This window comes from Triturus cristatus, chromosome 3_2 (genome assembly GCF_964204655.1).
Source record: "Triturus cristatus chromosome 3_2, aTriCri1.1, whole genome shotgun sequence".
Classification (NCBI taxonomy): domain Eukaryota; kingdom Metazoa; phylum Chordata; class Amphibia; order Caudata; family Salamandridae; genus Triturus; species Triturus cristatus.
Genome location: NC_140584.1, coordinates 187,982,963 through 187,998,837, shown reverse-complemented (window position 1 = coordinate 187,998,837; position 15,875 = coordinate 187,982,963). Strand labels below are relative to the sequence as shown.

Here is a 15,875-nt window from a genome sequence, read left to right as displayed (position 1 = left end):
GATTGATTGATTGAAGTCCCAGCTTTTTTGAGAAGTGCCACCAACACCACAACCAAGGCTCCAGGACCTGAAGGGCACCACTTGGGGGGTTAGGACTCCTACCGGTGGCCATGTGCAGAGAGTTCCAGGCATGCCCCTTTGAAGTGCATGTGGTGTAGGGAACAGATCCGCCCCAGCCATACTGACAGGATGGTCCATTCTGTCTATCCGAATCCCTTTTCCGTCACTGTCTGGGAGAAATACACACAGCCAACAGGAGAGCCATTCACAGTTATGTGACCTAGAACACTGGCAGAAGGCGCGAATGGTTACAAGGATAATATGTCAAATTTTCAGAATTGTGACTTAAAATCCAACTTTTCCATTAAAGAGTATTTTTAATTACTATTATTTTTTATTTTACAGAGTTTTATATAGCGCAAACTTGACCTGAATCGGAAATCAGAGCGCTTTACATAGCACCAGTTGCATTACATGAGGACACATTCATTTTTTTTCGGCACGGGAAGATTAAGTGATTTTGCCAGAATCACAGGATGTTCAGCGTCATTGCCGAGACTCGAACCCAGTTCCCCAGATTCAAGGTCGACCACCATAGCTGTTAGGCCAACTCCTCTCCCCAAATTCATTTGATACTATTCATTTGAGTCTATAACATGACATTTCTACCTGCTCCGAATCAAAAGTTAGCACTTATTCACTATAATTGGGTAAGCCAGTGTTATCCAATGGGAGAGATAGGCCTTTTAATAGTGAAAATTGCAAGACCTGTAAGACTTAAACCTACATGTCCTACTTTTTAAATACAATGCACCCTGTCCTGTGGACCTTTAGGGCCTATCTTAGTAACTTATATGTATTGAAAATGGAAAGTTTAGGCCTGGCAAATGGTATATTTTGCCGGTTCAAACTCCCAGTTCAACACTTCACTACAGGCTGCAGTGGCAGGCTTGAGACAAGTTTTAAAGTGCTACATTAGTAGGTGGCATAATGAGTGCTGCAGGCCCACTAGTAGCATTTAATTTACAAGCCATGGGTACATATATTACCATATATATTATGGACGTATTAGTAAATTAAATGTGCCAATTAGGTGTATGCCAATTTTTCTGTGTTTTAGGAAGGGAGAACAAGCACTTTAACACTGGTTAGAAGTGCTAAAGTGTGAAGAGTCCTAATGCCAACAAAATGAATTATGAAAATTGGGAGAGGAAAACCAAAATATTTGGTGATGACCATGCAGAGAGGGACAAGACCAACAAAGTTTTCAGCCGGAGCCAACTAGCAAGAGGTACATCAGCGATTTCCTTAATATTTGAGAAAGTGCCGTGGTGGCAATTGAGGAAAAGGCAAGGCTTCAAAAGAAAATAAAGGCATCTAGAAAAAGGAGTAGTGAGCTAGCTATGCCTACCTGGGTATTACGCCACCATTGGGAAGGGGATTTTCAGATGCACCAAAGACGCAGGGTGTTAGAGCGTTAAGGTACGGAGCATGACATGGCCAGACGCCCATCAAATTGCCTCCTCTTTGAAAACTACTCAACAAATACTGCAGGTCGGGAGAGGTGCACCTGTTGATGGTGGGTTTTGAGAAAGGATTCACGATCCCCTACAATAGATCACGGGTAGACAGAATTAGCAGGAACCTGAAGTCATCAGAGGAAGAACCAGGAATGGTTGAGAAAAACCTGTAGAAAGAGATGCGCTAAGGGTAGATAGTAGGCAGTTTCAGTCATCTGCCGCTTCCAGGTTTCATTGTATCCCTGCTAGGGATTTTCGAGAAGAAGAAGCCAAATGCAGCTCAGGCTGATCCACCCATTGTCATACCCCTACAGGGACTCAGTCAATGACAGGTGAAATCAGGAGTAGCACACTGTTACCTACGCTACATTTGATAAAGCCTTTGAGCTCCTAAGGAATGCAGTTGCTAATTCCTTGCTAATGGCAAACGCATCCATCAAGTCAGCCTTCAGACTTCTCCCAATGCACCTGGAGAGCTTTCACCTGCTAGGTTCCCAAATCGAAAGAAAGAACTATTATGATATGTGTCTACCTATGGGATACTTCATTTCTTGTGCCTACGTCAAGTCCTTCAGTACTTTCTTGGAGTTGCCATAGAAAAAAACAACACTTTCAGGAGGCAAAGCTGCACTACCATGACTATATCCTTTTTGTAGGGGCACAGGGCAGTGCAGGGGATTGCTCACTTCTTTCTTGCACTCAAAAATGCATTGGAGATGCCACCAGTACGCCCAACAACAAAGTTAACTTTCCAAGGGATTGAGCTGGATCAGTAGGCACCATTAGGTTACCTCAGTGCAAGGTAGGTGGACTGAAACAGTTGGTCTAAAACATGGCAGCCCAGTGAAAAACAATGCTAGGTGATATTCAGGACCTAACATAAATTTGCAAGAAGAGGGATCCCATCAGGCAGGACCTTTACATGGCTGCTGAGGAAACTGACTACTAGGCTTTACAAAAGACATCACATTGTCAGGCTGTCAGCAGGTGTAAAATTGACATAAAGATGTGAAAGCTCTTTCTGTCAGATTTCAATGGTACATTAATCTGAAGGGAGCCCAGGGCCTCAGCTAAATATATGAAATTCTTTTACAGATGCAGAAGGCAACGAGGGTTTCAGTGCAATTCTACGGAAAATACAGTGGGCAGCAATGTGGCCGGGAAGGAATGGAAAGGGGCATCATAGAAAACATAACACTGCTGGACCTGTTTCCCATTGTAGCTAAATAGGCATCTGGATGGGCAAACTGGCAAGCAGGCAAATCACGTTGTGGTCAGAAACCCACACAGTGGTGCAGCTGGTAAACAATGGCTAAGCCACATGTCTGAATGTTCTGAAATTTAGAATTTGGTTAGGTGGCAGCTGAGCACGAATATTGGTAACAGGGCAAGTAAGGGCAGGGTTCTGCTGTGGCTGTGGCTGACACGCTCTCTCCTTTGCAGCTGGGTAAGTTCAGGCAGCTGGCCCCAGAGGCAGACCCAGAGATGATAGTTTCTGACTGACCTAAGAGACTTGGTTTTGTCTGATTTGATGTTACTGGTTGACAATGCACTGGTCCCACCAAACTAACAAGTACTGAAAGTGCTTGGCGACGTTTTGCCAAGCCAGAGGGCTGCAGGATGTCGGGCGAAGTGACGACAGCAGTACAAAAGTTCATTTTGTGGGCCTACAGCAATGAGAAATCAAAGGCCTGGGCAGTGTCACATCTAGCAGACATTCGTCACTTGAGAGACTGCTGAGAAGAACACTTTCCTTAAAAATGACTCTGATTAACTATGTTTGAAGCACAATGGCAGACTGTGGTTTACTTTATGTAATAGTTGCTGTGATGCACGAGTCAACAAAGTTACTGTTAAATTGTACAAAAAATTGTGCAAACGCGGGACATATACACAATTGATGTTATAAATGACATCTAAGGGTGGGCGGGGAACTTAAGTTTGATACTAGGTAGATTAGATAAATAACAAAAAAGGTTTGATTACCCTGACATTGAAGTATGTAAATAAGGGAAATGAAGTCTGCTATGGGACTTGTAGTACCTTAGATTGAGGCAGTTCAAATGAATGGGTGATCTTCGATCTTAATGGGCGGTGCTAAATGAAAGATGGATAGTGAGTGTTACATAGAACAACAATATCAGGTTCTTTTTTTTAAGTTCAAAAGATTTTTATTGAACAAATAGAGGTGTCAATACATAAGAGTACCTAGAACAATAGCATGAATATAAAAGGTGGATCAAAACATGACTATAAAAGTAAACATTAAGTTAGAGGATAACAAATAAATGAGGCTATATAACAAAAAACAATACTGGAAATAATATGCAATAAAAATGGAATATAAAAAATACAAAGGAACAAAAAGGCCAATCAAGGAGGCTTAGAAACCTCCTGCTGAAAGGGAGGCAAATGGGACGAGCGTTTAGCACAAATATCAAGGTATAAAGTCACAGGAAGCCAAAGATCATGCCGCTTTTTGGCCAGCTTAAGGGGGTAAACAAAGACAGTATCCAGCCTGTGATTATGGCATACATTGTACCACCATGCTCTGAAAGAAATATTAGCGGAATTTTTCCAGTTAACAGTAATTTGCTGGAATGCAACAGCCAACAACAAGTCAACAATTTGTATATTAAAACTCATATCTGCCCAGCAAGGAGAAATACTTCCTAGAAAAATATGAATAAAGGAGAAGGGGAATGTAGTATGAAATATGGCATTAATTTGGTCCCAAACTTGTTTCCAAAAATTATGCGTAATAGTACAAGAAAAAAGCATGTGAAAAAGAGTCGCCTTAGGTGTCAGGCAAGACCAGCAAAGATCGGGTACTGAAGAAAACCTCTTATTTAGCACATGGGGTGAAAAGAGGAGTCTGTTATAAATAAAGAAAAGGGTTTGTGTGAGAGATGCAGCCCTAGAGGACTTGCGGAGCTTGGTCCACACTTTATCCCAAAGAGAGGTGGGCCAAGAAGTGCCAAAGTCTGACTCCCATTGTTCCTCTACCAAGGATTTTGGCCTAGGTGTGAGAATATTGTGGAATGAGTGGTAAATTGAGGAAGCCGTGGGATGAGAACGTAGCAAGGAGTGGAGGTGCGAAGTAGGATTGGGAGGAGGAGGCTGGATGGGAGAATGAGAAAGTTGGGTATAAGTAGACATAACTGCAGTCTTAAGCGTGAGATATTTACGGGCATGGGAAGGAGGGAGAGTGAAATTGTGACTAAGAGCTGAAAAAGATAAGAAAACGGAGCCAGAAAAAAGATGGGATACCCATATCAAACCCTTCTGTCTCCAGGATTTCCAATAAAAGGGTTTGTGATTGATGAGGATACTGTTGTTATACCAAATGGTGGTATTAAGAAATTCGGTTGCAGAAGTAGGAGGACCCGGGGAAGTGGAGAGAAGAAGTTTGGAGGTGTGCTTATGGATGGGAGTAGAGATAAACTGGGGCTTACGGGAAAATGAGAGATATTCAGCAAAAGTAAAAGGGGATAAAGAAAGACGCTCAATAAGAAGCCATAAGGGGGAAGATTTGGCGGGGTCTCGCAACCAAAAGGAAGCTTGTCGCAAGAGGAATGCTTTGTGATAAGAGGGAAAATCTGGAAAGTGGACCCCACCCTCTGATTTGGGAAGTCGCAATCTAGACAAGGACATACGCGCTTTTTTGCCGGACCAGAGGAATGAAGAGAGAGTAGTATTAATTTTCCTAAAAAATTTAGTAGGAATAGGAACTGGAATGTTAGAGATAGTGTAAAGAACTATTGGAGAAAGCATAATTTTAATCGTGTCGAGGCGACCCCACCAAGAGAGGTAGAGCGGGTGCCATCTAGAAGTGAGGTCAGACAATTTCTGGGTACACTTATTAAGACATAACGATACAGTATCGGGAAGGAGTAATGTGCAAACCAAGATATTTGATGTGTGAGGGACTCCAAGTAAAGTTGGACGCAGCAAAATCAGGTTTGAAGGTAAACTTTGTAAGGGGTAGGATTTCACATTTGTCGTTGTTCAACTTATAGCCGGAAATTTGGGAGTATTCATGAACATCAGAGAGAAATGCAGGAATGGAAATTGTGGGGTTGGACATAAAGAGTAGGATATCATCTGCATAGGCAGCAAGTTTGATGTTAGTTTGGGAGATTTGGAAACCATGTAAATTAGGATTTTGGCGAAGTTTAGAAAGAAAGGGTTCTAAGGCCAAATTAAAAAGAAAGGGGGAAAGTGGACAACCCTGACGAACTCCTCTACCCAAGTTGAAAAAAGAGGAGACTAGGCCATTAGCGCAAACCGCCGCTCTGGGACCAGAGTACAGGAAGGAGATGAGGGAGATAAAATTAGGACCAAATCCAAACCATTTGAGGGCGGAAAAAAGAAAAGTCCACTCTACTCTATCAAACGCTTTTTCTGCGTCTAAAGCAATTGCTGCTAACGAATCCTGGAACCGTGAGGATTTAGATAGGACATTAAACAAAAGTCTAGTGTTATCTGTGATGAAACGGCCTCTAACGAATCCGGATTGTTCTGGACCCAACAATTCAGGAAGAAAAGGGTCTAATCTGAGGGCAAGGGATTAGCATATATCTTGTAATCAATGTTGACCAAGGAGATTGGTCTATAGTTCTTACAGTGTTGGGTGTCTTTCCCTTCTTTGGGTATAATACATATGTGGGCGTCTGAGAAAGTGCCAGAGGAAGTGCCACTGAGTATGAAAGAGTCAATAAGAGAGTGCAATCTGGGCAGTAATAATTTAGAGAAATGCAGATAAAATTCGACTGTAAAACCGTCTGGACCCGGGGCTTTGTCCTTCTTGAGTGACTGAAGTGCAGTTTCAAGTTCGCAGCTAGAGATGGGCGTTTCAAGGATGGATAAATCTACGGGAAAATTGGCAGGCGCCTGAATGCTGGAAAAGAAAGTAGCGAGAGATTGGGCAGTAGGGTGAGTTTCAGAAGAATAAAGTGAAGAATAGAAACGGGAAAATTCCTCTAAAATATCCACGTCCATGTGCTTTAAAACAGAGTTAACGTCATAGACAGACTCGATGTTTAATTTATTGTGCTTGATTTTTAAATAATTGGCTAAGACCTTCCCTGCCTTGTTCTTACCCCCGTAAAATTTCGAGCTAGATTTCAATAAATATAACGAAGCATCTTCAGTGGATTGTTTGTTAAATTGCATCTTAGCATCAATAAGAGCATTCAAACTGTCTTGTGAGTGGGAAGTCTAAAAAGAGTGCTCCAGTTTTTTAATCATGAGAAGAAGGTCACTGGTACGTTTACGAGCAATTTTACGCTGCCTAGCCACATAACCGATGATGAAACTTCTGGCTGCAGCCTTATAAGCATCCCAAATAACGTGTGTGGGTAAGGTAGGTGTGTCATTGATGGCAAAAAACTCTGTGGTAAATTCAACAAAGGAAGAGGAAAATTTGGGATCAAGAAGTAAAGTGTTATTAAAGCGCCATCGTTTTGGCCCAGTGGGCTTGGGTAAAACATCAATATTAACCAAAACAGGGGCATGATCAGAAAACAAAATAGGGCCAATATCGGCGTGGGTAAGGGATTGAGAAAGGTGATGGGAAAGAAAGATGTAATCGATGCATGATTGTGACTGGTGGGACGGGGAGTAAAAGGTAAACTCTTTAGTGGTAGGATTACAGAGGTGCCACGCATCAACGAGTTTGTGTTGGGATACGCATCAAAGAGCTTGTGAGATTTGTTAGGGATATAAGATACTTTGGAGTGTCTGTCTAGGAAGGGATCAAAGGGTAGAATACAATCTCCTGCCAAAATAAAATTGTCATCAATATATTCAGTTATGCGGGAGGCCGTTCCACGCCAAAAGACGGGGTCACCGCCAGTAGGCGCATAAACGTTGAGGAGGGAGATGGGAATACCCCTCATGAAAAGTTTGACATACAACCATCTACCCTCGGGATCTGATTCGGAAGTCAAAGGCAAATGAGAGAGAGACTTGCGGACTAGCACCGCCACACCGTTTCTCTTACCATCGCCAGGAGCAGAGAACACATCACCTACCCATCCCCTCTTAAGCTTAGCCGCTTCAATATCAGACAAATGGGTTTCTTGCAAGAAGGCAAAGTCTACATTCAATTTGGCTAGATGAGAGAGAATTTTTTGCCTCTTAATAGGTGAATGGAGGCCTTTAACGTTCCAGGAAACAATACGCACCGACATTAAGGATTATTAAAAGGACAATGCAAGGAAAAAGTAAAACATCTAGAAAAAGCCTCATAAAAAGTAAGAGCGTAGTAAAAAGGAGGAAAGAAATAAGAATAGGGAAGAAGTACAATGAGTAGGAGAAAGAGGAACAGAAAAAGACTAAGAACTGTCATAAAGATAGAAAAAAGCCAGAGTATTACTGAGATCGATAAAAAAAGGCAACGAAGTCCAAGAAGGTTATTCAGTAAGGTCCAATGAAAGAGAGAAAAGGATATACGTAGAAAGACAAAAAAGCAAACAGGGCGAGAGAAGAGATTCCAAAAGGAGGAGAGATGCAAGTATGAGTTAAAGGAAAAGTGGAATAGCAGGGAGATTAAATATATAAAGAGAAAGAAGCAAGACCAAAAGAACGCGAAAGCTGTGAGGAGATAGAAGGAGAGAAAGAGAAAAGAGAAAAATGGTCGTAAGACAGGTAATGACACCAATAAACCTGAAAATATAAGGGGGAAGGTCAAAGAAAGGAGATACAATACAAGGATAGTCATATCAAAAAAGGGATGAGGAATACTTACAGAGGGCAATGTAGGTAAGGTACAATCAAGAACAGGGACAAGCAAGGACAAACGTGGAGGCAAGGGGAGGGAGGTAGGGCCAACTGGAGAAGGCAGGACACTCGGGAGCAGTAAAACGTCCAACCAGAGGAACAGGACGGAACGCAAAACAATGATCTGTGAAGGAAGAAAGGTAGCAAGGTTAGGCGACGGCAAACAACAAGGGCACAAAAACAAACAATGAGTAAGACAAAACAAAGGGTCATAGCGTCAATAACAAAATCAACCACAAAAAGCATTAACATATCAAGAGAACAAGCAAATATAAGATCAATTGAATTCGAAAAATTCAGCAAACATAGGAAACTAAAATATCATAATACAACTTCAGAAAAAGTCAAGGTGGGAAGGAAGAGGAAGGACCAGAAAGCTCCATAGCAGCCTGGCCACAGGAATTCAGGAAACTCCGAAGGCACGTTGGGTCCTCATAAGTCGTAGTCTTATTGTTATAGGTGACTTTAAATAAACAAAGATGGAAAAGACCATATCTGGCACCAATGGAGCAAAGGTCAGGTCGCATGTCTAAAAAGGCCTTGCGACGATTTGCAGTGTTTCTGGCGTAATCCTGTGCGAAGAACAAAGTGGAGCCCGACCATGTAAGACGAGGAGAGGCTCTGGCTGCTGATAGAACTTTCAACAGGTCTGTGTATTCTAGAAAATACACTATTACACCTCTAGGCTTCGTTGGCGCGGAAGGAGAGGAGGAAACTCGTCCAAGTCTGTGGGCACGTTGAATGATTAGTGAGGTATCCTCGGGCAGGAGCTTGGGAAGAAAAGACTTGAAAAAATTGATGGGATCATTCCCCTCACATCCTTCCACCAGGCCATAAAGGCGAAGATTATTGCGCCTGTTTCGATTTTCAAGCTCCTCTACCTGTTTCTGGAGAGAAGAAATCTGTGCATGCATATGGGTGACCTTGGACGCAGAATCCTGAAGGGAGGAGACATCACGTTCCACCGATGACATTATTTCATCCATCAAAGTCCAATTGTTGGTGAGAATTTGCAACTTAGCATTGGTTTCTTCCATGAAGGGGCGCAAGGCCCGGATCTCCTCAAGGAGTAACTCCATCGAAATGGTCGAAGAGGACTTTGGAGGTGAAGGTGGATCTTTTTTTAACCTCTTAGGAGTCGGTTTTGTTGAAGGCTGTGAGGAGGCTTCCATAGTCGCGTCGACTCACTAGGAAGGAGAGAATGGGATGCTTCTAAACGCGCCAATTCCGCGAAAAGCTTGGAGTTCTTGATGTAATTACGTTTTGGGACCTTGCTGGAGCAATCAGCCATCAATAGGTCCGTGAAGTACAGACTCACTGAAAACACACTGCCAGGTTAAAGACAAAAACAAGCGCTTTGCGGAATTCAGGAGACGTGGAGGATGAAAGGAAAGCGCTTAAAAAAAATAAAAAAATAAAAAAAGGGTCGTGAATAGCAATGGGCCAGGAGATATATGCTGCAGTCTTAAAATGGCCGCCAGGTGTGAGGAGAACAAAAAAAGATAAATAAGTCCCTGGAAAATATCATTATATTTGGTAAAAGTCACCTAAAGATGTGGTTGAGCTTCATCTATGCTGCTGGAGATGCTGGAAGCATTGCAGGTTCAGCGAGGTTTGCAGGGAGCCGATGCGCGGTGAGAACGCGCTGTCAGGGAAACTGCAAGCTGAGACGGACAAAATGGCGGTCGCGGCTGAAGCAGAGCCGCGACCGGGATTTAGAGAGGCAGCAAGATGGGAGATAAGACAGCCGTAGCCCCAGAAATGCCCTCAGGACATTCCCGACATGTTCCGGTGATGGAGGCTTCCTTTCACTGCATACGGGAAAGGCGCGAACCGCCGGTAAGCTCTGGAAGGGAAGGAGCCGCTACTCCGATGCCGCCATCCTCCTCAGGCGCCTAGCCACGCCCCCAACAATATCAGGTTCTTAATAAGGGGCTCACGCGCAGTATTTTCCAGGTTATAAGCATGATATCAAAAGTGAAAACCTGGGTATGATTAAGAGCAAGGGAGTTTCTAAGTAACCAGTACGGTGCAGGAAACGTGCTTGTAGACGCAGTGCGTAATGAGGTCAAAATGGTAGATGGCATTCAATCAGGAAAGGGTCACAGATATGGGCGGGGATACACCACAAGCCTTTAAAATGCAGCGCGTAGAAAGAACGAAACATTTGCATGGTTATCAGCCTGGCGGGAAGATGACTACCACAATAGACTTCGAAGGTACTAGTGAAAATCACGTTTTTCTTTTGGTAACAACTAGAGTAAATTGACGTTCTTCGTTCGTATAATTAAGGGGATTGAACAGTGTGGTTAAATACGTGGGAGTAAGACACATATAAAAAAGGGATGTTTTTTGGAAGAGGTAGGCTTGAGTATCGCCTTAGCAGTAGTGTAGTGCTACGTTCTTAGCGGGAGTACGTCGATTGTTGGGTGAACTGTTTTTTTTTTTTAAATGGCCTTTTTGTATTTAAATACAGTCATTTATATGCTCAAGTGGTTTACATACACAGTCTAACTGTAATGTTTTGAATGTATTGAGTACCCCTGACGAAGGGCCAGGAAAGGCCCGAAATGCATTGGGTGTTAAAGATGAATTAATGAGGAATACGTATGTTTACTCCATGCTTTGGAATAAGGCCTGATGGCATTTCCCCTGCATTAAGGATATTGTTAACATATGAGGCCTCTCAAGTGACGAAGAATGAACATTGTATAAGGTCTAACAAAATATTTTTGGATTACATTGGAATAAAGACTGATAAAATTGGTATAACTTCGTGGCAACTGTGTTAAATGCGCTGGAATACGCTGTGCGTCCGGTATTGGGGTGAGTTGTCGCGCCAATTTTCGAATGTGTTCACATAAGTACGTGGTTTAGGGGCAGACCATGCTCCCAGGCATGCACGCGAAAGGATTAAAAGAGAATAAACGTTATTACGAAAAGTGGATGAAACAGGTGTGCACTCTGTCACTTCTTTTGAAATATATTATAGTCTGCCTCCCCGACGAGTGGCACCCATTGATTACAGCAAAGAACTGAGAAAGATTCAACAAATAAGACATCGTCACTTGAGAGACTACTGAGAAGAACACTTTCCTTAAAAATGACTCTGATGAACTATGTTTGAAGCACAATGGCAGACTGTGGTTTACTTTATGCATTAGTCGCTGTAATGCACGAGTCAACAAAGTTACGGTTAAATTGTGCAAAAAATTTTGCAAACGCGGGACATATACACAATTGACGTTATAAATGACATCTAAGGGTGGGCGGGGAACTTAAGTTCGATACTAGGGAGATTAGATGAATAACAAAAAGGTTTGATTACCCTGACATTGAAGTATGTAAATAAGGGAAACGAAGTGTGCTATGGGACTTGTAGTACCTTAGATTGTGGCAGTTCAAATGAATGGGTGATCTTCGATCTTAATGGGCGGTGCTAAATGAAAGATGGATAGTGAGTGTTACATAGAACAACAATATCAGGTTCTTAATAAGGGGCTCACGTGCAGTATTTTCCAGGTTATAAGCATGATATCAAAAGTAAAAACCTGAGTATGATTAAGAACAAGGGAGTTTCTAAGTAACCAGTACAATGCAGGAAACGTGCTTGTAGTCGCAGTGCGTAATGAGGTCAAAATGGTAGATGGCAATCAATCAGGAAAGGGTTACAGATATGGGCAGGGATACATCACAGGCCTTTAAAAAGCAGCGCGTAGAAAGAACGTAACATTTGGATGGGTATCAGCTTGGCGGGAAGATGACTACCACAATAGACTTCGAAGGTACTAGTGAAAATCACGTTTTTCGTTTTTAGCGGGAGTACGTCGATTGTGGGGTGAACTGTTTGGTTTTTTAAAAATGGCCTTTTTGTATTTAAATACAGTAATTTATATGCTCAAGTGGTTTACATACACAGTCTAACTGTAATGTTTTGAATTTATAGAGTACCCCTGACGAAGGGCCAGGAAAGGCCCGAAATACATTGGGTGTTAAAGATGAATTAATGAGGAATACGTATGTTTACTCCACGCTTTGAAATAAGGCCTGATGGCATTTCCCCTGCATTAAGGATATTGTTAACATATGAGGCCTCTCAAGTGACGAAGGATGAACATTGTATAAGTTCTAACAAAAAATTTTTGGGATTACATTGGAATAAAGACTGATAAAATTGGTATAACTTTGTGGCAACTGTGTTAAATGCGCAGGAATACGCTGTGCGCCCGGTATTGGGGTGAGTTGTCGCCCCAATTTTCGAATGTGTTCACATAGGTACGTGGTTTAGGGGCAGAGCATGCTCCCGGGATTGCACGCGAAAGGATTAAAAGAGAATAAACGTTATTACGAAAAGTGGATGAAACAGGTGTGCACTCTGTCACTTCTTTTGAAACATCTAGCAGACATGACATACTTCACCAGGCTGGAAGATGGTCAAGACCAAACAATGAATCATTAGTGCAAGGCAGCAATGTAAAGATGGCGGCACATGCAAACCGCTCACAATGATGAAAGTTTGCCCATCTACATAAACAGAGCGAAAGCAGTCTTAGGGATGGTGCACTTAGTTTGCCAGGACCAGAAGAGAGAATACTGTTCAAGACAGTTTTCATGGTAGCATTTTTCGGGGCTTTCCGGGTTAAAAATGTGCATCACCATCCAAAATGGAGGCAGGGTTTCCCTGCCCGCAGTGTGGTGGTGTACAAGAAGGCTTTCTTAGTTTGAAGAGGACAAAATCGGACGGGAAGCTAGGGGAAACCTGTCACTGATCACCCGCTTACCAGTGACAGAATATTACCCTGTTGAAAGCGATCCTTTCCATTAGGCTCACTGGTCCTCCTCCATTCATATATGGGGCGGATCATATCTGAGACATTTTCAATTTTCGAGGCCCATGAGTATGACGCTAAGCAGGGTGGACATGGCTTCTGAACGCTTCAGCACTTGTTCATTCTGGATTGGAGCCACCACAACTGCGACAGTGTTTGGACTGACAGAAAAAGCCATCAAATGAATAGATAGATGGTAGTTATAACAGAAGACACAGATCGCAGGAGGGCAGTTTGACCGGTGGGCCATTCATATGTTGCCAGGCCTAGTGCTTGGTCAGCAGGAGAAAGAAATACAAGGGCTGTGGCTATCAAATACAGACATCACTGGTTCAGCAAGTCGGGGATAAAATAAAAAGAGTTGGTCCAACTGTGAAAAGGACCATGGAATCCAGGGACAGACCAGACCACTTGATGCAGCACCTTAGAAGCAATGACCTGACAACCTGGGGGAGAAGGAAGCTATTGGAGGAAATGAGAAGAGACTTGTTCACAGTAGATAGGATGCTGGGGCCAATAGACATACTAGGGTCCAAGATAATCTCTAACTTCGAATGGAGGGGATCCAAGAGCCCTGTACAGTCAAAGTCTCTTGAAAGACGCTCAATGTCGCAATGGGAACATTTTGCAGGAGCATCGGTTGGGACTTCATCTGGCACAGGATGAGCTACCTTTGGATTCTGGGCTATTACTTGGAGGGCACGTACCATCTGTCAGACATGGGTATGGGCATGTTCTTGCTGGACATAACTAGGGCACTAGAACTTGCAGGTGCTCATTGGCAGTACAGAACCAGGCTTATCAAAGTGGGCACAGATTAGGGCCATCAAACTCTCTGCTGTGTGGTGGAAGGAGCAGCTATATTTGGCAGAACACATTACCCGCTGGTAAGCTGGAAAGCCTACGGAGGGGTGAAGGTTTTGTCTCCCATTAACCTTGGGATCCCTAATGGCAGGGACACCGGGGTAACAAGGAGGATTGATGATTGCCACAAAGTAGACACAGCACTTGCAGCCCAGACATGGCCTACAAGGCCACTAGAGAACAGTCAAATGGGGGGAAGAGAAGTCTAGAAGCTGCAATTCATGGGTGGAGGGGCATAAAATGGTACCCACCTGATTGGTCAGCTACATTCAAAATAGCCACAGGGAAAAGTGTGCCTCGGCCAGCTTCAAGGTCAAAAAGGCCTCGTAGACTAAGCCTGGGCATTCACCATGGATTGCAGCTGTTCCACCCACCTACTCCTAAGAGGCACAATCTGTATGTCAAGGTTGCCGGGCTGCCAACAAAGCAGCACAGACAGGGAGGGGCCATTAGTGGATGGAGCAGCTCTGCTTGGTAGAAGACATCAGCTGAAGGTTGGCTGTAAGGCCTAACTAAGCATTGGTGAAGGTTGTTACACTGGGGGGTCTTGGGATGCCTAGTGGCAGGGACACTGAGGTAACAAAGGAGTTTGCACAGAGGACACAGCATTTTCAGCCCAGGCACAGCCTATGAGCCCCCCAAGGACAGTCTAATGGTGGCAACTGAAGCCTAGAATCTGCAATGCTTAACCCACTGGGCAGTGAGTGATTTATGGTGTCAAAGTCGTGCAGCCTCCAAACAACAATGCCTGTCTTTGAGAACAGGGTCAGTAGACGGTGTCGTACATGGCAGGGTGGACCCTTAGAGCAGGTTGTTCTACTTCCATTTTGCTTCCTTCGGTGTTTATAAACCATCCTCGTGTATGAAGTACATCCTGCTGCAAGTTCTGAATTTTCATTTAACAAACCAGCGTTTTATGAGGACTTGTTCTTCCGGTTTGCAGTTCAGCTAATAGAAGGAGACCCTGCTCTGGGTGAATTCACCCGGCTCTGGGTGAATTCAAAAGCTTTCACCTTTTCATTCCCTACATTTGCTGCAAAATCGAGCTCTCCGCATGCATAATCTGTGAACGCCAATCCCGCCTTTTCACTCCAGCGTCCTTGCTACAAAATGGTATCATGTTCACTCATGGGCAGGGCGTGTTTGTGCCACAGTCCTGCGCAGCCCTTTCAGCTAGATAAAACGCTGGCCTGCATTGTTGCTATGACGCATCGTTGGCCTACGAGAGGCATTTCAATTTCCTGGCTTTCTAATCCCCCTCTTTGAAATGCACCGCATTGTTGTGGCACCTCTGGCTGCCGCGCGCAGTGATTGGGTTAGCCACCGACGACTCTTATTGAGTCTCTCCGGACCCAGGCCGCGCCTGATAGAGCGGGGCACCTGATAACGTTTGTAAGGCCGTAGGTTCCCTGTCACCAGGGGAGGTCACCGATAGCGATCTCATTACATGCGGGTTAAGAAAATTATGCGGTGGGAGCGGAAAGGGGTCGAGACTTCCAGATTTAATATTCATGGCCCCTGCACGAGGACCAGGGATATCTTCGGGGCTAATCGGAGGGAATGCATTTCTAAGGCAAAAAATTAAAAAAAACAAGCCAAAAATGTCTGCATAATCAGTGTGGTAACGCGTGCAACGCTCAGGCATAAAATTAGATAGACGCTTGAGAATTTCGAAAGAGTAAAAAAAGCCGTCCCAAAAGTTATTAGGGAAGTCTCATGTGTTACCTACGTTTCCTTAAATAAAAACTACTTTGGGATTTCCATAGAACGTGCGCCAACGCGTTTCCAGAAGGCGGAATCACGGAATTAGTTGAGACTTTATGAGTCTTTCACGCTTCTTCCTCCTGCCTCTGCGCCGTCGGCTGACGGGTTTATAGCG

The 15,875-nt window shown here is 43.7% G+C and overlaps 1 long non-coding RNA gene across 3 annotated transcripts in view; it reads right to left on the bottom strand.

The window, feature by feature from the left end:
• Positions 1-15,875, bottom strand: part of LOC146856984 (uncharacterized) — a 266,518-nt gene that overhangs the window by 116,607 nt on the left and 134,036 nt on the right. For all 3 annotated transcript variants that reach the window (XR_014979519.1, XR_014979517.1, XR_014979518.1), the window contains one exon: positions 8,272-8,427. This is a non-coding gene — a long non-coding RNA (uncharacterized LOC146856984). The remainder of the gene's footprint in view (positions 1-8,271; positions 8,428-15,875) is intronic.